Genomic DNA, 23,821 nt, shown 5'->3' with positions numbered 1-23,821 from the left:
TTAAGCCTGGAAATGACATGTTACTTCCATTCACAGACTATTAGCCAGAACTTGTTTCATGGATTACTTGTTATACAGTTACCCCTTTAACGGTGAGGGAGGCCAGGAAAGGTAGGGGGGGCCGTGGACTATTTAATAAGCAGTATTATCTCAGCCACAGTTCTCTCTAGTCAATTTTGACTCTGTTCTCTGTGCCCAATGTCCTGATCAGTTACAGAGCCCTCTCCCAGGAGGTGTGTGCCTCTGGTGGGGATGAAGGGTGGGGGAGAGGGCTGCCTTGTTCCTTAAGCTGCATTGTGCTGAAAGAAATGGGGACTCCTGATTCCAGGCAGACCCAGATGGCTTTTAGATGCTTCTCCCTGTGCAGCTGACAGAAACAGCTGTCAGAATCCTAGCTTGCTGAAAAGCTCAACACACCGCGTGTTTGCTTGTCTTGGCTCCGGCTCCCAAACAAACTCTGCCTCAGCTCAAAGCTGCCACCATCAGTGCTTTGGCAGAAAACTGACCTCTCATAAATGCCATTTGACTTTGCAATGGCTTTGTTTCTACTGGGTTTTCTTCTTCCCCGAACCCATCACCCTTGAATCAAGGCACTAAAGCAGTTCTTTCCACTTAATTTTCTGTGTCTCCACTTGATAAAAACTGAGTAGTGACTCAGGGAGATGGCATGAGAGAGAGAAGGACTCTCACTCATCTGCACTCATTCAGTAAACATTTGTTATACTTACTTTGTGGCAGGCCCTTTGCCAGCCACTAGGGTCATGGAGATGAAAAACATAGTCCGATGGGGGTTACAGACAAGAAAGCAGGTCATTGGGATACTAGGTAATGAGGACATGTACAAACAGCTGTGACAGGCCAGAGGAGGGCCTGGCAAGCCTTGCTCAGGGTGGTCAGGGATGGCTTTCCTGAGGAAGAGCCCTTTGAGCTGAGTCTCAAAGGGTGAGTAGGGGTTGACAAGTTGTAAGAAGAGGAAAGGACATTCCAAACTGAAGGAGCCTGGAGGAAAGGCTTAGGGGTACGAACGCATGATCAGTCTGAGGAAGTGTGAGCAGCAGGATGTGACAGGAGCAAAGAATGTTTGAATGGATGTGAGAGAGAAGAGGGAATGGAAAGGTTCTATATTATTACTCCTGTAACCCTTTGGGACAAGTTCTATGGTAACTGGGCCCTTGGTCATGGGGGATGGGATGCCATGATTGATAGTGCCCACTTGTGGTTGGGCCAGGGGGAGGAGCAATTCTTCTGTTTTCACATGAAGGGAAGAGCCAAACATGAGCAGGTGAAATATGAAAAGTTCACCAGAGATAGATTAGGGCCAAGTCACCAGGAGCCTTGAACACCAAGCTGAGGACCTCACCCTATATTCTGTTAGGTAGTGGGGCATTGTGGGAACATTTTGATCAAGGAGAGCCAATGTACAATGAAGTTAGCCTGCAAAACCTGCTTGCTCTTTGCTTGAGGTTCTACTTTTGAGCTTTCTCTTGCCTTTCAAGGCTGCTCTGAAAGTTTTTTTTTTTTTTTTTTGCTGAGGAAGATTTGCCCTGAGCCAACATCTGTGCCAGTCTTCCTCTATTTTGTATGCGGGTCTCTGCCACAGCATGGCCACCAATGAGTAGTTAGGTCCACACGTGGGAACTGAACCCAGGATGCCGAAGTGGAGCACATTGAACTTAACCATTAGGCCACAGGACTGGCCCCTGAAAGCTATTCTTGATCAGATTTCACCTGAATACTGACTGGGCCCCAGCTCCTTCCTCTAGCCTCAGGAGTGAACTCTACTTCTTGTTACCCCTACCTTTTCCCTCTGGATCAGGAGTGGTGAATGCCACTGGGCCTGGTCAGTCCAATCTGGGTTGCCTCCTGTTCCTGGGTCTCCTGGGCCTTCCTCCTCCCCACCTGCCTCAGTGAATGGCCTCCCTATCCACCTGGAAATCCTCCTGCCTCTGACCTGTCCTCCGACCCCAAAGTCCAAGTCCCATTTGCCTCCAAAGTGCTTATGGAACCTCACTCTGGTTCCGGCCTCATTATCTGCTTTGCCTAGACTTTGGCCCCAGCTCTTCAACTGGTCTCTTTTGTGAAGCCAGCGGCTCATGTCAACCCCTACTCAAAACTTTCTACATTTTCCACTGCCAGCCTCATCTCCATGCATCTGGCAATACAGCCATTTGGGCTTCTTGATGTTATCTAAACATGCTCAGATTTATCAAACTGTGCTTCTTTGCAAATGCTGGTACCTCTGTGTGTTGTGCCTTTCCTATCCCTCTCTACTTGGTGTCATCCCATGCATACTTCCTGTCTCATTTCCATGGTCACCACCCCCCTTTCTACAGTCAGACCCACCTCCCTTCCTCCTTTGTGTCCCCAGGGCACAATGTAGATAACTCTGTGTCACACCTGTTACTAGGATGACCACATAATTTACTATCCAAACCCAGAACACTTTTTTTTTTTAAGATTTTATTTTATTTTTTTTCCTTTTTCTCCCCAAAGCCCCCCAGTACATAGTTGTGTATTCTTCGTTGTGGGTTCCTCTAGTTGTGGCATGTGGGATGCTGCCTCAGCATGGTCTGACGAGCAGTGCCATGTCCGCACCCAGGATTCGAACCGACGAAACACTGGGCCGCCTGCAGCAGAGCGCGCGAACTTAACCACTCGGCCACGGGGCCAGCCCCTGAACCCAGAACACTTTTAAGAATGAAAGGGAATGCTTTTTTTTTTTTTTTTTTTTTTTTGCTGAGGAAGATTCACCATAAGCTAACATCTGTGCCAATCTTCCTTTATGTTGTATGTGGGCTGCCGCCACAGCATGGCCTCTGATGAGTGGTGTAGGTCCGTGCCCAGGAACCGAGCCCAGGCTGCCAAAGTGGAGCATGCTGAACTTAACTGCTAGGCCACAGGGCCAGCCCCGGGAATGCTGTTATTGATTGCTGTGCTTCAACAAGTGTTAATCGATCTGTTCCAGGCAAACCAGAAGGTACGGTCACACATCTACACTCAACATTGTTGTAAAACCTGGCAGTTGGTGCTTTCATTTGTCTCATTCATATCTCTCAGCCCTTTGAGATGGTATTGTTATTCCTATTTTTCAGATGACAAGATGGAGCCTCAGAGAGAGAGAGAGGAGGTTTGCGGTCACACAGCCAGAAGGTGGCCAAGCTGGTCTGGGAAGCCAGATCATCGGATCCCAAATCCTGGACTCCAGAGGTGGAGAAGTACCACCCACCTCCCTGACCTCTCCAATACCGCAGAGTCTTATTGTCTAGGTTAGTGTGTTCCCCCTAGATGAAGGGGGAAGGTAGATGTGGAGTCTTACTCATCTTGTGCACTGGCCCCTCCCAGGGCCTGGCGTAGAGAAGGCCTCAGGGATGTTTGTTGGATAGATGACTTCTTGAGGATAGAACTGCATGTTTCATCTTAAAATCTGTGACCACTTTGATACCTAGTGTAGGACTTGCTATGCATCTATCTGTTCATTCTATTAACATTTATTAAGCACCTACTATGCGACTGGTACTGTGTTGGTGATACAGCTATGAGCGAAATAGACAAGATCCCTGTTCCCGGAGCTTATAGTTCAGTGGGAAAAAGGATACAAAAACAATCACAAATAAACATAGTTACAAATCAGGATAAATGCTAAGGGCAAATACTGGATACTGAGGTTTAAGAAATATTTGGAGTAAATTTAATAAGACTTGTCATACAGTGAGATGGAGATGGCTATTGGGTTTCTACTGAAAACAGATATGGGGACCGAAAGAAGGAGCAGTTTGGGGAGATAATAAGGTCAGTTTGGATGTATGAGGCTTAAGATGCCGGTTGGATTTCTGGTTTGATCTTCCCCACCTCCAGCCAGGTTAATTAATTTGCCCAAAACTGCAAAATTGTGGCAAGTTAACAGAAACCTGCTTCAGACAGACCAAACAAAGCTGGCCTCTCGTAGCACCGTATAAGAGGGACAGGTGGGGGAAGGCAGAAGAGAAGCGGAGAAGGGATGTGTTCATGGAGACAATAATCAGACCTCCCAAGCTGCAGTGAAGACCCTGGCTAGCAGCCCGGAACCTGGCAGCGACACACGCTGCGGAGAAAGCAAGACCCTCACCCTACCCTGCTCGGCGCTGGGTCAGCGCCCCCACTCCCCGCCCCCCACGCCCGAGTGCCCGAACGAGGGGAGGGGCCTGCTCCGTGCCTGGAAACCCCAGCAGCCCGGGCTGCTTGGAGCCGCCAATCGGGCAGCGCCACGTGACGAGTTTCCCTTTCCCTCCCCTCCCCAGCCTTCCAGGGAAGACGGGCATCCCCGCCATCCTGCCACCTCGCCATCCCGCCCCCGCCCGTCGCATGCCGCAGCTGCGCTGGGGGCGCTCCGGCGAGGGGCCGGGAATTCCGCCGCAGTCCGCTGCAGCGCGAGGGAGGAGAGGAGAGGCGAGCGAATTGCAGCCGCAGTGTTTTCCGTCAAGGTCGAGCTTACCCACTGTCGGCGAGGCTGCCTCCGGGATCCCTCCCTTGCCGTCCTCCCAGCCATTCCCACCGCCGCTGCCACGCGTCCGGCTGCAGCATCCCTGGCCTTCCTGGAAGACTGCCCCAGCCTCTTGCTGGGCTTCCTGCGGGGACAGCGGGGGAGGGGAGGGTTTCCATGTATCCCGCCCCACGAGCTTCCCAGCCACATTTCTCGTATGCACACCTCTTGCTGGGTCGCCCTGCTTCAAACCCCACACTAGCCCCAATGCCCTATAAGAGAGCATGAAGGCCCTTCATACCCAAGCCCCAGCTTAACCTTTTTCAGCCCCACTGCCTTCTTGCACCAGAGACCCAGTCCCTTTGGGCCCCTTACCCTTCCAGGAACAGCCATCACTTGCATACTGAAGTGATGGCTGTTGCTATACCTTCTGCGGAGGGTGCCCTTTGTGAGCTTAGCAAATTCATTCGTAGACCCAACTTTATTATAATAATGCAACAGGGGGTGGGAACTGGCAGTGAAATGCCTCTTAGCGAAGGTCACAAAGTTGAAAATCTACAGGAGTCAAGTTGGAGAAATAAATAAGGTGGAGGGGCAGGGGCCTAAGAAAAACCTGTCTGGGGTGGCCCATGCGGAGGGGTTACGTTTGCTCGCTGTGCTTGGGCTGCCCAGGGTTTTGGCGGTTCGGATCCTGGGCGCAGACCTAGCACCACTCATCAGGCCATGCTGAGGCGGCATCTCACATAGCACAACCAGAGGCATTCACAACTAGGATATACAACTATGTACCGGGGGACTGTGTGGAGAAAAATAAAATAATAAAAATAAAAATTGTAAAAAAAGAAAAAAAAAGAAAGACTTGTCTAAAGAGCAGGGACCCTGCTCTCTCTTCAGGCCAACATGCTCCTTTTGGGGAACGTGGGTTCTATAATGCCAGATTTTCTGAGTTTACAAGAAAAACCACAAATCCGGATTTTTATGTGTAATCTCTCAATTTTTAAATGTTGATTTGGTTGTTTTAAACATCCCTGCAGATCACATGCAGCTCATTAGGAAAGAGGATGGCTTTCACTGGGAAAAAACTTTGAAAAACTGTTGAGGGCGAAGGTGCCGTCTTGAAGCTCTGAGAAGCAGCTGTTGTAGAGGCAGCCAAGAAGACCACCTAGATTTGGAAGCCAGCCAGCCCCCGCTCCCCCGCCCCCCAGCATCAACTTCCATGAATGACAGTGAGCGTTTCCTCCCATCCTTGTGGGGCTACCTGGAGGCCAGAGAGGGGCCCTGTAGTGCTTTGACTTGTGGGGTGGGGGTGGGGAAGTGAAGAGGAGACAGGAGGGGAAGCCAACCTCCCCATCCCCTAAGGCTTCACACAGTGGGATAACCTTGGAAGGGAAATTGGAGAGCTCCTTAGGAAGAGAGAGTGCAGACAATAGCCAAACAATGGCAGACGTCCATTACCAGGAGATGGGGACTGGCCCACAGCTGAGTGGCTGGGGATAGTGTTGAGGGAAGCAGAAGAGCCGGCTGAGGCTGTCTGGGGAACCAGGGCATTTTGGTTCACCTTGAGGTTTTTTGTAGCTATGATGTGATCTCCTCCTCTGTCTCCCATCCCTCGAAATCTTCAAAAAAGTTTCCTATACTCCCGGAGGCTGCCCTGACTAGGGTGTTTGTGGAAATGGCTGAAGGGGCCAAGTTTTACATCTGTTTTGGTATAGTGCTGACCAAAGACAGTGCAGGCTGAAGCAGGAGAAATAAAACCTCCCAGGAATTTACAGTAATCTTGGAAGGGGTTTGGGATGGGTGCTTGGGCTCATCCCCGCGGAGATCTCAAGGAGTCAGGAGGCCCCTGGCTGACATCTAGGTTACAATAATGAAGAACCAGCTGCAATGTACTGAGTGCTTGCATGTGCCAGCCACTGTGCTACAGACATACATTCTCTCTGCTATCCCTGCAGTGACTGTATGAGAGAGGTACTATTATTATAATCCCTATGTTACAGGTGAAGAAATTAAGGCCCAGAGAGGTGAAGTGACTTGCCCAAAGGCACAGAGATAGAAAATAGTGGACTGGACCTGCTCTCCGGCCAATTGCCCCCAACAGAGAAAATGATCATATTGTCTGGGGTTTTCATGGACAGCACTTACCATGCAGAATGATAGGTATTGTTTTGACTTGCATGTCTGTCCTCCCCACTCATTTTTAAGGGCGCAGGAGCCATGCTGATAACTTCAAGGGCCTGGCACACAAGGAGTGCTGAGTACATGTTAAATCAATTTATTTAAGGAAGGCCAAAAGCAGTGCCCTCAGGTCTCAGATCTTTGTGCCCATTGGGCAAATCATTCACCGTCTCTGGGCCTTAGTTCCCTCATTTGTTAAATGGGGGTTATGATACAGACCTCACAGGATTATTGTGAGATTTACATGAGACTAGGCCATGGAATTTCTGTAAATTGTCATATAAAGAGCAGCTGTTATTGCCGCTATAAAGATGATGATGATGATGATGGTGATGATGATGATGATAATGATGATGATAGGGACTGAGGAAGGAGCAAAGAAGGAAACCAGGATCTGGAAATTCTAGAACTGTATCAGTTCAGACAGAAAATTCTCAGGCGACCCAGTCAGTTTGCAGAGTTTCCAACACTACCGTGTCTTCATTCATTCGTCCTTGCTGGAACACCTACTATGTGCCAGTGCTTGATCTCATTTAATTCAAAACTCTGCAGAACAGATACACAAATTATCCTTGTTTACATGTGAGAAAAATGAGGTTAGAGAGGTGACGTGACTTCCCCAAGGGGGACACAGCTAGAAAGTGGCAGAGGCAGGATTTGAATTTAGATCTGTGCGGTTCTAAAATCCTCGTTCTTTCTGCTTTCTATTCCATGGCTTCTTCAGCCTTCCCTTCATTCACCAGACCATTTATCAAGCATCTAAGTGCCTGGCCTTCTGCAGGGGCAGGGGATACATGATCCAGGCTTTCTGAAACAGACATTTCCAGGTCAAGTTGGGGAGGCAGACAACTCAATTGACATTTATAATTCAGCATGATATGCTGTCTGTAAGTGCAAGTGATGGAGGAGTGGGCCATTGCCTTAGACTTGCCTTTCTCCTTGCTCCCCTGACCCCTGAAGCATGTCTCAAACTCACCAAGTGGCTCCCTTCAAGTCCCTCTATCCTTAAGTGAGAAAGAGACACACAGCCACCTTTCCTTCCTGGGGTGGAGGGGGTGTTGCAGTGGGGACCAAACAATAATCAACAATCCTCTCCAAAAGAAATCCTCCACAACCAATCTCTCCTCTCTGCCTGTCTGTCTGTCTGTCTCTCTCTCACACTCCATGAGGACTAGATGTGGGTGATGGGTTAATGCCTGTAGAACAGGTTTCTCCATCCTTCAGCATGCCCTGCCAGGGTGGTCTTCGGCATTCTTTGCCTCTGCTCCACAGTCAAAAACAACAGGAAACTTGCATTTAACATCCTGTTACACATTCATTAAAAAGAAATCAGGAAGGAAAGTCTCCCAACTGTCAATAGTGATTATCTCTGGGTGGCGAAGTTATGTGTAATCTCTATTTTCTTCTCTTTACTTATTTGCTTATATATATTTTTTCCTACCATGGACTTAATACTTTTGTAAAATAAAATTATCCTCTATTTTAACAATTATTTGTGGCCTCACAGATATGGGAGAAGGGCTCTTAGAAACAATCTCAGATGGGGCTTTGTCCTGAGCACAGCTGGGACTGGACAAGACAGCACGCAGGGGAGATGTGAGGAAGTGAGAGGTCATCGAGGATTAAAAACAAGAGCCACAATTCCCGAGAGCTTGCTCTGAGCCTAGGTCCTTTCTCTCTTGATATGCATATCTCAACCCTCAAAACCAGTTTAGTAGATAAGCTATTATTTCACAGCTGAGGAAACCAAGAATCCATTTTATAGGAAAAGAAACCAAGACTTTGAGAGACTCTGTTACTTGCCCAGGGATACATAGCTAGAAAGTGATGGAGGTAGGATTTGAATCCAGGATCTGTGTATTTGTAACTTCTGGACTTTGATGCCATTCCAAGTCCTCCCAGCTGCACATGCTAGGTATTCCCATCTCTTCACCCACAGGCACTCATCGATACTAGTACTATGTAGAGAAACAAGTGAGGTGAAGATCATTGACCTATTTTCCAAATGAGAAAATTAAGGCAAGAGAGGGGACTTGCTCAGTGTAGTTGGCTGAGGGCTGGTGGAACTCCTTCTAAAATCCTTTCTCTCTTCTGGCAGCCCTCCTCCTTCTGTTACCTTCTGCCAGCTGCCCAGGCTTCCTTCTTGAAACAAATGACTTAAGGTAAATTGCTGGCTGGACTTCCCCTTTCTCAAAACACAGGAAGTCTGTGTTGTTTGCAATTGTGGGAGAACAATTTCAGGTCAGTTACAAAGTGGGCAAGGCCGCATAGAGGATTGGGTCCTGCAGTGGGCAGGGATCTGTGCAACTAGGGCTGGCCAGAGACACCTGCATTTTTCCTACCTGCGGGTCATGTCAGTGTGTCTGCTCAAGTTAAGCTTGAAGTCCCACCCCAAAGAGCTGAGTGAACTATTATGGAAATTATTATGGAACTATTATAGAAAAATGAGCCCAGGAGGAGGGAGGGGGCTCCCCTCAATAATAATAATAACGATAATAATAATGATGCTGATAGCTCACGTTTATGGTACGTTAACCTTTGTACCAGGCACTGTGCTAAGTGGCTGACACATGTGACCTCATTTGAGCCTCACAACAGCCCAAGGAAGAAGATTCTCTGGCTTTAGAGCCGAATAAAATTGGATTCAAATCACAGCCATGCTGCTTCCCAGCTGTGTGACCTCAGGGATGTTATTTACATTCATTCAACAAATATTTTCAGCATCTACTACCTGCTACACACTGTTTAGTGAACGGAACAAGGATCCCTGCTCTCTCTCCTGGTGCTTACCTTCTACAAGGGGGAGCAGACAAATTGTAAACGCAGTAAGTAAATTATGTGAGAAGGTGCTAAGGGCTAAGCAGGGTAAGGAGGATAAGGCGAGCTGGTGGGGATGGAGGGGAGAGGCACTGTTAAATAGAGGTGTCAGGGAAAGCCTCGCTGAGGAGGTGATATGTATGTAAAACCTAAGGCGGTGAAGGAGTTCGCTTTGTAGGTAACTGGGGAAATCTTTTCTAAGCAGGAGGAAAAGCCAATGCAAAATCCCTAAGTGTCCTTGGTGGTTTCAAAGAGCAGCATGGGGCCAGTATGGCTGGGACAGAATGAGCCAGGAGAGAGTACTCCCTACCCCTGACACCACTCCACTTGTCCTTTCTCATACCATGCTTTGTGCTTCCTTCATCACTCTTATCATAATTTGTGATTATTTTATTTATTTGGGTGTTTGCTTATTTCTTGTTTGTTTCCTCCACTAGCCCTAAGCTCCTTATAGGCAGAGGCCATGTTAGTCTTGTTAGTACTGATCGCAGAGAATATAGAAAGTGCTGTATACTAGTTGAATTAATTAATTAAGTCCATCCATCCATCTAGTCATATTTATGATAGAACCTCCCCATCCTGTATAACACTGTTTCTCAAGGTACCTTATTCTGAGTTCCAGTTCAAGACGTTTGGAACTGAGGTAGTAGTTAAGAGCATGGGCTCTGGAGCCAGACTTCATGGGTTCCAGTCCTGGTTTCACTACTTACTAGCTGTGTGATCTCAGGCAAGTTAGGGAAATCTCTCTCTGCCTCGGTTTCCAAATCTACAAACTGGCCTCATAATAATATCCCCCTCTAAGGGCTGTAAGCACTCAAGGCAGTGCCTGGTGTGTAGTGCCTGTGTGTGTGTTGGCCACTGCTGTTTTCCTTATGCAGCCCAGCCATGCGAGCCAGGACTCTACTTCTGTCCTCCTGTGTCGGATCCCAAAAGGGAAGGGAGAAGGGCAAGGGGTGCCAAGATGGCAGTGAGCCCGCAGAACATCCCTGTGTGCTGCCGTGAGTGTGCTGTGTGCTGGCAGCTGTGGGGGCGGGGGGGGTGCGGTCTCAGGTCTCCACTGGAGTAGCATTCTGGGGATGTTGTTCCTGGCTGTGGCCTCCCAGCCTGATTCTGTGGCTCGTTTCTAGAGTGGACTCTTGTCTACAATTGAGAAAGCTAACTGATACAGATATCAATACTGAGTACCTACTTCTATGCCTGATCCTTTACATTTATGATTTCATTTACTCCTTATATAGACCTGAGAGGTAGATATTATTAACCCCATTTTATAGATGAGGGAACCAACTCAGAGAGGCAGAGTGACTTGACTAAGGTCACATAGACAGTGAGTGGCAGAGCCAGGGTTTGGGCCCAGGTGTGGCTCCAAATTGCTCTCTTAAGGTGTCTCCCAATGGTGACTAAAAGGCCCTGGCAGGATTTCCTCCTCCAGCACTTGCTGCTGTCTTGATGACAGCCCACAGCTCAGTTCTGTCTGGAGAGAAGGAATCATGTGAGTCTGTGCCTAAGCCAGAAAGATAGCCGGGCCTGGGCTGCCTGGGAGGAGCTCCAGGCCCCTGAGGGGAACTGACTGTGCCTTGCCCGGGTCAGTGCCTCAACAGAAGGAGGCTCCTCCCTCCTGCCCCTTAAGCCAGAGACATTTTCTCTCTGAGGTCTGAGCCCAACTATCACTGGGTGGCCTGATTCCCATGGAAATGTGGAGATAGAAAACATCTGGGGCTGCTGAGGTTGCCAGGCAACAACTAGCTACTCCCTCACTCGGCAGAGTCAAGGAAGCTGCCTGATGCTGTCAGATTCTTGGATCTGAGCCCTGGAGAGCTCGATTCTGGTTCTGGTTTGCTGTGTGATCTTGGGCAAGTCGCTGCCCCTTTCTGGGACTCAGTTTCCCATCCCTTGTATAAAAAGCAGTCAGACTGTCCAAGCTGCAATATGAGTAGACACCAGATGGTCAGAATCAGAATGATGGTGGGGCAGGGCCCGGGCCCAGGGGCCCATGGAGGAGGGAAGACTCAGTTTTCCTCCTTTCCATCCTGCCCCAGCCTGTCCTGGCCCTGGCTACCAGCTGAGGGCAAGGGACATTTCCCTTCCCACCCTGAGCTGATTTGGGCCACCCAGACTCCATCCCAGGCCCACTCTGCCGCTCAGGCTGGGAATCATCTTTGTACCCACAAGTTAGTGCAGCCACCACCTACCCGGCAGACTTTTCCCTACGGGGAGTTTCCTCAGTTCGTGCCAAAATGAAGCTCCCCAGTTCTGGATGTTTCCCTGAACACCCATCAGAGGACCTTCTGACGCTGCTTGCAGAGACTGCACGAACGGTAAACCCTGAGGGTGGTGCCTCTCACAGCAATTAGCAGAGTTAACACGTTCCGTTTCACAACCATTACAAAAAAGGACAGCAGCTGCCATTTGCTGGGCTCGGCACACCAGCAAATGCTTTATGTCTGTGATCTCATTTAATCCTCGTACAATCCGGAGGGATGGGAACAAAGGCCCCTGTTTTACAGATGAGGAGACGGAGCCTCAGAGAAGTGAAATGACTTGCCCAAGGTCCCAGTAAACAGTGGAGTCAGGACTCACACTCAGAGCCAGAGCCACAGCCTGGGGTTTCAAACCGCTATTTGAAATAGGGCACTATTTCTCCACAGTCCCAGAGGGACTGCATCAGGACTGGAAGGGTTCATTCTGTCCCTAACCCCCATTTTACAGATGGACAAATCAAGGCCCAGAGAGAAGTGACTGGCCCAAGGTCACACAGCAAGTCAACGGCAGAGCAGATTCTGGGACCCTTCCTAAAAAGCCTCACCACACCATTCCAGAAAACAAAAACTGCCCCAGGCATAAACAAGAAATCTCAAGTCTTAAGAAATCCCCAGCATTTTCCAAGAAATGGAACAGGGACCAGGGTTCATAGACAAGGACCTACTAGAAGTCTCTGGGTTAGGGCAGAGGGTCCCAGCATTCCTCTGGGCAGCAAGGGGGCTGTGAGTGTCACCTTTTGGGGCCTACAGAGAAGGCCTCAACTCCAGCTACTTTCTAGGGTGATTTGTGTGCCCAGAATATTCTCCCCTTGTGTTGCCTTGCCTGGTTAATGACCTCTTGTCCTTCAGGTGTCCATTCATGTCACTTCCTCTGGAAAGGCCCCCATGTTCCCCTGACCATAGATTCTCATGGGTCCAGCTCTTTTCCATAATAGCACTGACCATGGTTTGCCCTGTGGACTCACATCAGAGGCACATTTAACTAACACCAACTTTAGAACTTATCCTCCAACCACTGACCTCCAAAGATGCAACTCCAGAATTTGCTGTTATCCTTACAAAAACAAACTAACCTTTTAACATGCGTGAAGATGATAGATGCTTAATATAAAGGCAGATTGGAATCGCCCCTGCAGCAGCCAGGAGCACTCCCGAATTCTCTGCCCAATCTCAATTCATCCTTAGAGGTGGGGTCTTTTTCTTAAAGGCAGAGCGGCTTCAATGTCCAGATATCTCAACACAGCCTTTCCTCTAGTTACTTCCTTCAGCCTAGTTCTCAGACCTAAGTGTGCAAAAGAATGACTGTGCATTACAGGTAATTTAAGGGCTTTCAAAGGTAATTTTGAATGACATGCCCTTTCCACCTGAGTGCTGACTTTAGAACTGAAGCCCCTTCAGAGACACCCTTGCTATAATATGCATGTGAAAGAGTATTGAATTTCTGTCTCCCACCCCGCCCCAGAAGCCCCATGAAGATCTGTTTGGCTCATCTCTTTGCACCCAAATCCAGCCCCAGGCTGGGCACAGAGCGGTACCCAGTAAATGATTTCCGAAGGAATGAATCACACTTGCTTACTTGTGGAATTAAAACTGGAAGTGGTCTGTGCGGGGCTAGGTGGCTACAGGTGCTCTCACTTCTCAAGGCCAGAAGCCACTTATGCATCCATGTGTACCTGCTCCCCTGCGTGCACAAGCCAGAAGCAGTGTGTGCATGTGGATGTGTGGATATTTATTTGCTCACACACTTATGTGACAACCAGAGGCAGTTTTCTATTTTTGGCAGTTACATTTGTATCAGTTTCCTATTGCTGCTGGAATCAGCACAATCAGCTTCCTATTGTGCTATTACCATAAACTTAGTGGCTTAAAAGAAGACGGTTGTGTCTTACTGTTGGAGGTCAGCAGTTCAAAATGGGTCTCACTGGCTAACCTCAAGGTGCAGGCAGGGCCACATTTCCTGTGGGGGCTCTGGGGAAGAATCCATCTCCTTGCCTTCTCAGCTTCTACAGCTGCAGTCCTTGGCTTGTGGCCCCTCCTCCATCTTCAAAGCCAGCAGCACAGCATCTTCAACTCTCTCTCTGCTTCTGTCTTCACACTGCCTTCTCTCTTACAAGGACCCTTGTGATTACATCGTGCCCACCCTGGTAATCCAAGATGATCTCCTCATTTTAAGATCCTTAATAACATCTAAAACGTGTCCCTTTTGCCATATAAGGTAACATTCCCAGGTTCTGGGGATCAGGACCTGTTCCTTTGGGTGGACATTATTCAGCCTACCTTGCTCTATTGAGCAAGATGCTCAACACGTGTTTGGTAAATTGCATCATAAGAAAGGGAAGAGCTACTGCCCCAGAAGAGAGCCAGAACAGGAGATCCCGGAGCTGCAAGAGCTGAGAAATCCTGGGCACGATATAACCCAAGGCCCCTCCCGACTGGGAGGAGGGGCTGAATCATCACCGGCTTCTCCCCTAAGGCGTTGCTGTTTCTTGGCGCCTGGAATCCTGGTAACTCCTGCCCCAGTCTTTTCTAGGTAGCAAAATTTTTGTTCTTATTTTATATCTTGAAGAAACAATTTACGAGTTTGTTACCAAAGAATAGAATCTTGATTTCTATTTATCAATTAATTGAAAAAAAGAACTGATTATTTTGGTTAAGCATGAACTTTGGAGTCAGAAAGACCTGGATTCAAACCTAGGCCCTGCCACTTAACTAGCTGTAAACAGTAATTTTATCTCTGTGAGGAGCCTCAGATGATATGTTTTGTTTTGTTTTTGATCTGTAAAATGGGGATAATAACAGAGCCTCTATCATAAGCTGGTTGTGACAAATAAATAAGATAATGTATATTGTGGTTCTCAAACTGTGGTTCCCAGACTAGCCACATTAACATCACCTGTGAATTAGCCCCCACCCATGACATTCTGAATCAGAGACTCTTGGGGTGGGGAGCTGCAATCTGTGTTGCAAGAAGCCTTCCAGAGAATTCTGGTGTCACTCAAGTTTGAAAGCCAGTGATATATGTATATATATATCAGGCTCTTTATGCCTGGCACTACGTATATATATAAAATTATACATTTGTATATACATATATATACATATGTATATATATAAAATATACATATAATATATATTATATGACATATAATGTGCTAGGCATACGGAGCTTGGCACACAATAGCACTTGACAAATGGTTCTCATTATTGTTACCATTATTCTTTTCTATTGGTAGTTCTAGCACATTCTGAGATGTTGAGTTGGGTATGTATCCCTCTCGCCTCATGTCCTGCAAACACTGTACATATTAGGGAGGTCTCCTAATGCAGTCTGTCACCCACACAGCTGCCCTTTCATGAGGGGGTCTTCTAGCCTCCCCTTTCTATTTCTCCAGGCAGGATAAGCCCCAGGTCAAGCCCTGCCCACCCGCATGCCAACTCTGCATGTCAGCTCTGCATGCACTGTGAAGACCTCCTCCCAGGTGCCTGTTCTCCAAGGTCCCTCAGCTGTGCTTAGGTCTCTCTCTGGCTGCAGGCGGCTCTCCAGCATGCCTGAGCCTCACACGAGGTCTCACCAGCCCTGAGAAGCAGGGGAGGTTTCCTTCTCTCATCTGGGACCCATGTTTCTACTTGGCTGCCTGGCGTTTGGCAGCCTCTTCAACTTGCTGACTCACTCTGGTCTGAGGTCAACCCAAACCCCCAGGCCTTTTTCTCAGGAACTGCCTGAGCTCTGGTTGCTCAGAGTCCTTGCTGTGTGCAATTCATCTCTTAAAATTAACGTTTACTTTTGAATTACAAAGATAGTACATGCAGTAAGGAAAACACAAAGGGAATAAAATCAGTGGTAATGGTCATTTTTACTTTTTTTTTTTTAAGATTGGCACCTGAGCTAACATCTGTTGCCAAACTTCTTCTTTTATTTTTTTTGGTTTCTTCTTCTCCCCAAAGCCCCCCAGTACATAGTTGTATATTCTAGCTGTAGGTCCTTCTGGCTCATGCCACATGGGACACTGCCTCGGCATGGCTTGACAAGTGGTGCTAGGTCCCCACCCGGGATCTGAACCCACGAAACCCTGGGCTGCCAAAGCAGAGCATGTGAACTTAACCACTTGGCCAGGGGGCTGGCCCCAGGAATGGTCATTTGTAAATGGGCTGATTTTCAAAAAATCATCCTATATTTTTGTAATTAACAGCTCCACCCCGCAAGCAATTTCCATTTCTGGAGGAAGAAAAAGAATTGGAGAAAACAAAACTAATGTATCATAGGGATAATTATGAAGTCTAACATATATAGATATCTCTTGTCTCATATATAATTCGAATGTATGTCAGTGTATAATAATGTAAACTCATCTCCCAGAGACTGCCATTACAACTGTTTTGGGTGTAGCCTCCAGGTCTTTACAATTAACATCCTGTATTTTTAAACTTAAATCTAAGTCTAAACTTAGCACTGTATTTAGAGATAGACCTGGTTCAAATTCTGGCTTCTGTATTTATTTGGACAATTTATTTAACCTCTTGGAGCCTCAGTTTCCTCATCTGTAAAATGGGGGTGATAATATCTACTTCCCAGGATTGTGGTAAAGATGAAAATTAATGGAAATAAAGCACATAGTAAAAGCCTGCAAAAAGCTTATATGGGGTTGTCACTATTATTAACTCTTCACCTGGCCAACTGCTGCCCGCTTCCTGATCCAGTCCGATGCCACGCCCCTTGAAGCCCTCCCTGGCTGCTCCCACACTTCCCACTCCCTGTCTTGCTGCTGTCCCGCGTCCACCCGTCTGTTAAAGCATTAGATACACGCTGCTGTGCCCCCTACACTCTTAAAACTCCTCCAGGGCAGAGGTCATGTCCACCTTGCTCATTTCTGTGTCCCCAGGGTCCAGCAGAAAGCGTGATTATGGTTGTCAGGAAGTGTGGGTGAGAGAATTAGAAAGTGCTGGGTAGGAATTTGTTGAAGGAATGGATGAATAAACACCGTGGAGATCGAACGCGTGGATGGATGAATGCATGAATGAGTCAGTAGCGGCAGGCATCCGCCCACCAGCCCAACCCTCTTTTCTCCTAAGGAGCTCGAATCCTCCATCTCCCAAAGTAGGCCTCCCCAGGTGGGGGAGCCGGGCTCCCGCCTCCCCGGGGCTGGGACGAGAGGCCCCGCCCCTCACAGCAGGAGCGTTGCTGGGGGCGGAGCCTTTCAAGGCCTCTAGTGATGGGCCTGTATGGGCGGGACAGGACGGGGCCCGATGGCCATCCGGGGCTGGGGGAGTGACCCGCGCCTAAGGAGGCGGGGCAGGAATCTATGCACCCACAGAACCAAACTGGTTTCCGCAAATGAAGACCCCCTCAGTCTGCGGCCCCACCCGAGGCGTGAGCTCTGAAGGGCCCCCGACTTAGCCGAGAAACTGAGGCCTTAGGGAGGGGAGGCGGCCGCCCGGGTGTCGGGGTGCAAGCCTGGGAGATGCTTCCCGTCCCACGTCTGACCCCAGCCAGTTGGTTCATTTAATGTGTAACCTTCGCTAAGACACGTCTCCTTCTCGGCTCCGGTTACCCCATCCCGGGAGCCCTTCCGCTTTGGCACGTTTGGGAATCTTAACTCTTTCCCAGGCAACCTCCAAAAAATCTCCGAAAGCAAAACAAAACCCGAAACCTGATACTCAACACCACTGAGCAGACCCTTAGGAGCAGAGCGCTCAGAGGCAAACGGAAAAGCTGTTACCTTGGGCTCCTTCCCTGCTTTCGGTTTCCTTACCTGTAAAACGGCCATTGACAGTAACTGCTCCCCCAGCACGGGGTGGCTGTGAGGGCCAGGCGAGCTGTCTACATAAACTGCTTTGCAAGGGCTGGGAGCATATTACTTTTACTCTCTGCTGGTAGCTTCAGGCCCAGCCCTTCCTGAGGCCGACCCGCCCCCCCCCCCCCCCACACACCCCCTCAGCCTGTGACAGTGGCAGAAGTAAGAGGGCCTCCTGGGGACGTTCCTGAGCCTGGTGTGGCCGCAGCTAAAGAAGCTAGTCTGGGTCCCCTGTGTTGAGAGGCTGGCTGGTCTCAGGGCCTGCCGGGAAGGGAGTTTTTAGAGAAGGAAATGGTTGTGGTGAGACAGAATGATGGAGCAACTTCTCGGGGAGCTGAGTGGAAAGCCCCTTGCTCCTGGTGAGTTCTCATGGTGGGATGTGGGGCAGGCGCTGCGCCCCGCCCATCCTCCGTCACCTCAGAAAGTACCTGGCGTTCACCAAGTGCTGTGATGGGGCAGCAACAGGTCCCAGCTTGTGGCGCCTCAGGCCAGCCACTTGCCATCTCTGGGCCTCGGAACCTCCCTCTCCCCGGAGAGGTTTCCCAGGGTCACCCGGAGGCTGGTGCCACTAGTCAAGCCTATCTTCTGCTACTCCAAGGGACGGCTCAGGGAAAGAGCCTTTGGAGTTGGCTCCTGATTTGCTGGTGACATGGGGGGGAGGTTTCCTCTCTCTGGATGTCGGTACTGAGTGAGAGTGAAGTTGGAGCTGGCTCTGCAGTGGCATGATCTTGAACCCAAGATACTGTGGCCAAGACAAGTATTTTGTAAACTCTGGGTTGGGGGCAGTAGAAAGGCCCAGTCCTGTGGAGAGATGAACAACACCCAGGACAGTTAGAGGGCTTGATCACTATTCACTGAATGGCCTGGAGAAGACCCAACCTTCCTGTGTTTCCACTTCCTCATCAGCAAAATGGGGACATTCCCCTTTGGGCCTCTCCTTCCTTCTCTGTAAAACAGGAGGGGGATGGGCTCCAAGGGTCCTGGGTCCTGTGATTCCGCTTCCTAGCTGTGACCCTGAGCAAGCCACTTCATCTCTCCACATCTTAGTTTCTCCATCTGCCCAATGGGCATTTTACCCCTCCCTACTCTCAGGGTTGCTGAGATCGAATGGGGTGAATGGGGAAGAAAGTGGACACTGATGTGGGCATGGTCCAGCTTTGTCTCCCCCCACTGCCTGAGGAATCTGGGGTGTGCTAGTCCCATGATGCTTGCTTGTAGTGACCTTTGGAATCATCTTCCTGGGGATCTGCTTAAAAACCTTTAGTGGCTCTCCCAAAAGGGATCAAGAAGCAACTTCTGCCTCTCCATTCAAAACCCTCTACCACTCATACCTAATTTTTCCCGCTGTCGAAGACATACCAACAACCTTCCTCAAACAAGCCTTGTACTTTTCCTCCTCCAGACCTTTACTCGTGATTTCAAGGTCCCAATTGTACTTGTCATCTTCTCTCCAGATCTGCTCCTCTTCCCGCTGTTCTCAGAGTTAAAGAGAAGGATACCCCCATGTACCCAGGAGTTGAGGCCTGGAAGCTGGGATGTATTATCTTCAACTCCTTTTCTCTCACGACCCACATATATGTGAGCCCCAAGTCACAAAGATTCTATTCTCTGAGAATCCATCCTATGTGTTTCTCTGATACCCCAGGACCTTGTGGGACATGGGGCGATATAATGGAACAGCCACACGCCTTCTCTATGCTAGGCCCTGTGCTGACACTGGAGGCAAAGAGGTGGTTCACTCTTTATTCCTTAGGAGCCCCTGGCTGGTGGGGAGAGGGTCCTTCAACCACACTCCTGGATTTGCCTATTCAATCCCCTTACCTTTTAAGCCCCTTACCCAGTAGAACATAGTAAGACCTATAAACATGGGTTGAAGAGAGCTGGATTGGCTGAGTGACCAGGAAAAAGCCCTTTCCCTCTCCAGATCTGTTTTGCCGCCTGCATAATGATGTGGAATTGCTTTGAAGAAGGGAAGGTTGGGGGCTTTCCCAGTTCCAACAATCTTGAAAGCAGTGACTCTCCAGGCCAGGGAACAGAGGGAGGGGGGAGACAGAGGTACGGCTGTCTGGACACCCGACAAAAGAGGAGATCTTGCTCCTGCTGAGCAGCTCCCTTGAAGCCCCAACCCCCTTGCCCTCACCTCTCCTCCCAACAGGGTCTAAAGCCCTTTGTAAAGCCTTGCCTAAAACAGAGAGGTCGCTGGTTAGCTTCTTCCCCAAGTCCTGCTGGGTTATCCGACTGGCCCACAGCCTAACCTGGCTGGTGACTGGCAGCTTCTTCCCAGCTGGCACTGGGCTGGAGTCCAGGCTGGGAAAGGAGAGCTCTCGGTCTCTGCCCAGTGGCAGCTGCAGCAAAGGGTTCTAGAGTTACACAGACCTGGGTTCAGACCCCAGCCCTGCTGCTTTTTAGCTGTGACGCTGTGATAATCTTGTGTGTCAACTTGACTGGCTCACAGGGTGCCCTATAGATAGCTTTGGGCTTGGACTAGAACTAAACCATTGGCTTTCCTCAGTCTCCAGCTTGCCAACTCACCCTGCAGATCTTGGGACTTGCTGGCCTCCATAATCATGTAAGCCAATTCTTTATAAGAAGTCTCATATATATAATACATATAATAAATCTTATATAAATATATATAAAAATATAAACATAAGTGTATATATAAATATATGTATGGAGGTATCTGTATCTATCTCCATTCTATTAGTTCTGTTTCTCTATCTTGAAATTTGTAAAAAAATGGAAATAATAATTCCTTGCATAAGTACACTTCCCTGTTTTAGAATTCCCATCATTTACTGAAAAGAACGCCAAAACTTCTTTGCCAGTATGGCAATGTTTTTCTCTGCCCTGCCCCACCCTGGCCTGCCTTTGTCAAGACCCATTTCGCCATGACTGAGTGGATGCTCTGGCTGGACCCCATTCCCTTTCCAGCCTTTGCACCAACTGTTCCCTCCTTTGAAATGCATGTCTTCTCCTCCGTCTCCTTGGTAAACTCTCACGCATCCTCAGGGCCCGTCTCCAAGGTGTGCTCCTCTCAGGGCTTTCCCTGCCTCGGCTAGGAGCTGTCTGCGCCCTCACAGTGCCCAGCACACCCTTGACTGTCACATTATTCATGCCATGTTGGGGTTGTGGGTCTGTCTCCCCGGACTGTGAGCCCCTTGAGGGCCTGACTCCAAATCACTCACCTCTGTACTCAACAGGGTGGTGGTTTCCCCTTCTTTGTGATGGTTTGATGTTTTTCAGTTTATGAAGCACTTTCAGATCCACGATTTCCCTTAAACTCACAGCAACGCAGGGAAGGAGGCAGAGCCAGGACTAAAGCCCGCAGTTCCTCCCACCTCCCCAGACAGGGCTTTTTCAGAAAGGAGAACTCAGCTGAGGAGTGGGCTTGCTTCTTTGGCTCCTAAGGCCTGCAGCTCAGCAAGGGCAGGAAAGGCTGGACCCGGCTGGGTTGGGAGAGGGAGGGCCCCAGGCTGGCAGAGGGTGCAAGGGCAGCTGGAGGCCACAGGAGAGGTCTGAGTCCAGATGCGTCCCTCTCTGCGGCGTCTTGGGCAGCTTTCTTCATTTCTCCATCTTCAATCTCTTTAGCTCCATAAAATATGGCTCTGAGGGCCAATGTGGAACACATAAGATAATCAAGGGGTGAGTGCTCTAGGGATGAAAGGGACTGAAGAAACTCCACAGATACAGTAAATATATGCACCCAAATATATTCAAACACTTCCACTATTCCCATTTCCTGACGAGTGATCTGTTACCCTTAGAACCCCCTTCCCTGGGTCCACAGTATCCAAACACCCCTCATCAGAACCCAGAGGCCCCGAATGGGGTCAACATTCCCTTAGGGTCGAAAGATACCCATCCCACTTCAGGGCCTGAAGGCCCAGTGCCCGAAGGCTTAGAGCTTCCTACAGTTTACAGTTCTTTCTGAAGGTAGTGGCCACATCCCCTAGAGGCCTGTCCAGCCCTTGTGTGCAGCTTATGATCCATTTCATTCAAACGCAGTCCTGTTAGCAACCTCAAGGGCATAAAGAACCATAGTTCGAGTGTCTGCTCTGAGCTAAGGGCTACCAGCAAGGCTGGGAAAACTATCGGGGATTCCTGGGCACCCTCAGGCTCAGCACGGGGCTGTCCCCAAGTCAAAAATATCCCTTGGGCCACCGTCACGTCCCTCCAGGAAGCTGTTTTCCAGGAAAGTCCCTTGGGTGTCTGTCATCCCAGGGATGGTCCGGCCCAAGACAAAGCTGGGAAAGACAGCTGTGGTTTTCCTCCCTGATCTGGCTAGGTATCTCAGGGCCCAGTTATGGGTTCTTGTCCTGGTTCTGACTTGCTGTATGGACACTGGTTAGTCATTTGGACTTCCTAGGTTTCAGTTTGCCTCTGGATGGGGAGAATGGGCCCTGTCTCACAGAGGATCCATAAAGATCAAAGATACGGAAATTCTTTGCTGTTAACATTTGAATGATGGGAACGAAATACTGATTGATGGGAGGGGGCTGTGAAGCAGATCTCCCGTATGGCCAGATGACCTTGGACAAGTCATCATGACTTGGTAACACTCTTCCCTCTGCTGCTTCATCGAGTAAGCTGGTTCCTCTGCACCTCAGGTTCGAATACCTTCCCTGTCTGCCCACAGACGTCAGCTCCCTGTTATAAAGATCTCCAGCTACCTATGTTTTTCTAAACAACCAAAACAATAGTAAATATTTAATTATTGACATGCTTATTTGTTTAGCGTCTATCCTCCCAACCAGATGGTGGGCTCCTTGCAGGAGTCCTGTCTGACCTGTTCGCGAGGTCAACATGGGGCCTGACCCATAGGTGCTCAGTAACTGTTTCTGCATCACCTGGCAGGTTGTGTGAGTCTCAGCTGCCTCACTGGGCTGCTGGAGAAACCTGGAAGATAGAGGATGAGGCCACAAGTGTGAGGCATCAGGGATGAATGGGCTCTTCTGTGAAGGGCTTCATCAAGAGACTGGAGAGGAGGAAGCGCCCTGAACAGGAAGGCATGATGGCCTTTGGCCTTGGGGGGAGGGGAGGAGATGATGTGGGCCAAGATGGGACTCCAGAGGCTCCAGGCCCTCCCAGATGCCCATGAGGCCTGTGCATGGGCCCTGCTTTTTCCAGCCTAGGAGCCTTCAGCTGTGGCTCAGCAACTTGGTCCTCAATTCAGCCCCTTGCTGCCTCCTACCTGCCCCTTCAGCCCCATCTCCTTGCACTCACACACACTCCCCTCCCCAGCACCTGCCACACGGAGCACACCCTTTCCTCAACAGACCAGGCCTGGGTTTCCTGGCAGGAGAGACTACTTTGTGATACACCCAGTGCCCTCCCTGTCATAGGCGATATACAGGAGGAAGGTCAAGAACAGAGGCAATCTTGGTCATTCATCCTCCAGGAAAGTGAGGCCCATGGAGGGGGTAAGGATTTACCCAAGATCCTATAGCACATCAGCGACCATTTGGGCCCCAAACCCAGGGGTCCCGATGCTTGGTCCCCAGCTCTCGACTGAAGCAGCCTTGCACAGCGTCCTGGCATTAAGCCAGGGTGCCTGGAGGCCCCAGGGGCCCAGGCCCTACAGCTGCTCACTCCCCACTGGCTCAGCCCTTCTGGCTGGGCTCTCAGCCAACTGCAGCACGAGGCTCTGGCTGCCCCTGCCAAAGGTCATCGTCAGCAATTTGGAGAGGTGGCCAGGTCACTTCCCTCTGGGTAGCTCAGACACAGCAAGCAAGGCCTGGAGCAGTGTCTCCACTGGACTATGGGCTCTGGTGCTGGCCTTCCAGCTGGATAGTGTCCTTCCTGCTAATCTGATTAGAACCTGATTAAACCGGAAATAACAGTGTGAAGTGCACAGAGCAGAGTCCGGCATGGAATAAGTACTCAACAATCACCTATTAGCATAGCATCATTATTATTACTATGATGACGACGAGAACCCACACAGCACAGTAACTAAAAGCACAGGCCCGGAAGTGAGCCAGCCAGGATGCACATCCATGTTCCACCACTTACCAAGTAATGTAAGGTCCTTAACTTCTTTACATCTCAGGCTTTCAATCTTTAAAATAGGGTTGTGGCGGAATTAAATCAGTTAATATGTAAAAGGTACTATGTAGAATGGGGCCCACACAGAGCGATCACTGAATAAGTGTTAACTGTTGTTATTACTATTAAAGTGGCCCAAGTTCCTGGACATCTCTACCCTCTCTGTCCTCTACATTAGAATACAAACTGACCACATCACTCCTTCCCTGTTTGAAAAGCTTCAACAACTGGCTGTAAGACATGCATCCAAACTCCTTGCCAGGAGGACA

The 23,821-nt window shown here is 49.4% G+C and overlaps 2 long non-coding RNA genes across 2 annotated transcripts; one reads left to right on the top strand and one right to left on the bottom strand.

Moving 5' to 3' along the window:
• Window positions 1-2,483: 2,483 nt before the first annotated feature.
• On the bottom strand, window positions 2,484-17,597 carry LOC139079634 (uncharacterized). Its single transcript, XR_011533409.1, has 3 exons — window positions 17,463-17,597; window positions 4,472-4,604; window positions 2,484-2,627 (listed from the first exon to the last, which is right to left on the bottom strand). It is a non-coding gene; the product is annotated as an uncharacterized lncRNA (long non-coding RNA).
• On the top strand, window positions 2,809-4,477 carry LOC103557783 (uncharacterized). The gene is made up of 3 exons (XR_546555.2): window positions 2,809-2,977; window positions 3,093-3,266; window positions 4,278-4,477. It is a non-coding gene; the product is annotated as an uncharacterized lncRNA (long non-coding RNA).
• Window positions 17,598-23,821: the final 6,224 nt, after the last annotated feature.

Source organism: Equus przewalskii, chromosome 2 (genome assembly GCF_037783145.1).
Source record: "Equus przewalskii isolate Varuska chromosome 2, EquPr2, whole genome shotgun sequence".
Taxonomy (NCBI): domain Eukaryota; kingdom Metazoa; phylum Chordata; class Mammalia; order Perissodactyla; family Equidae; genus Equus; species Equus przewalskii.
This window is presented reverse-complemented; position numbering and strand designations above follow the sequence as displayed.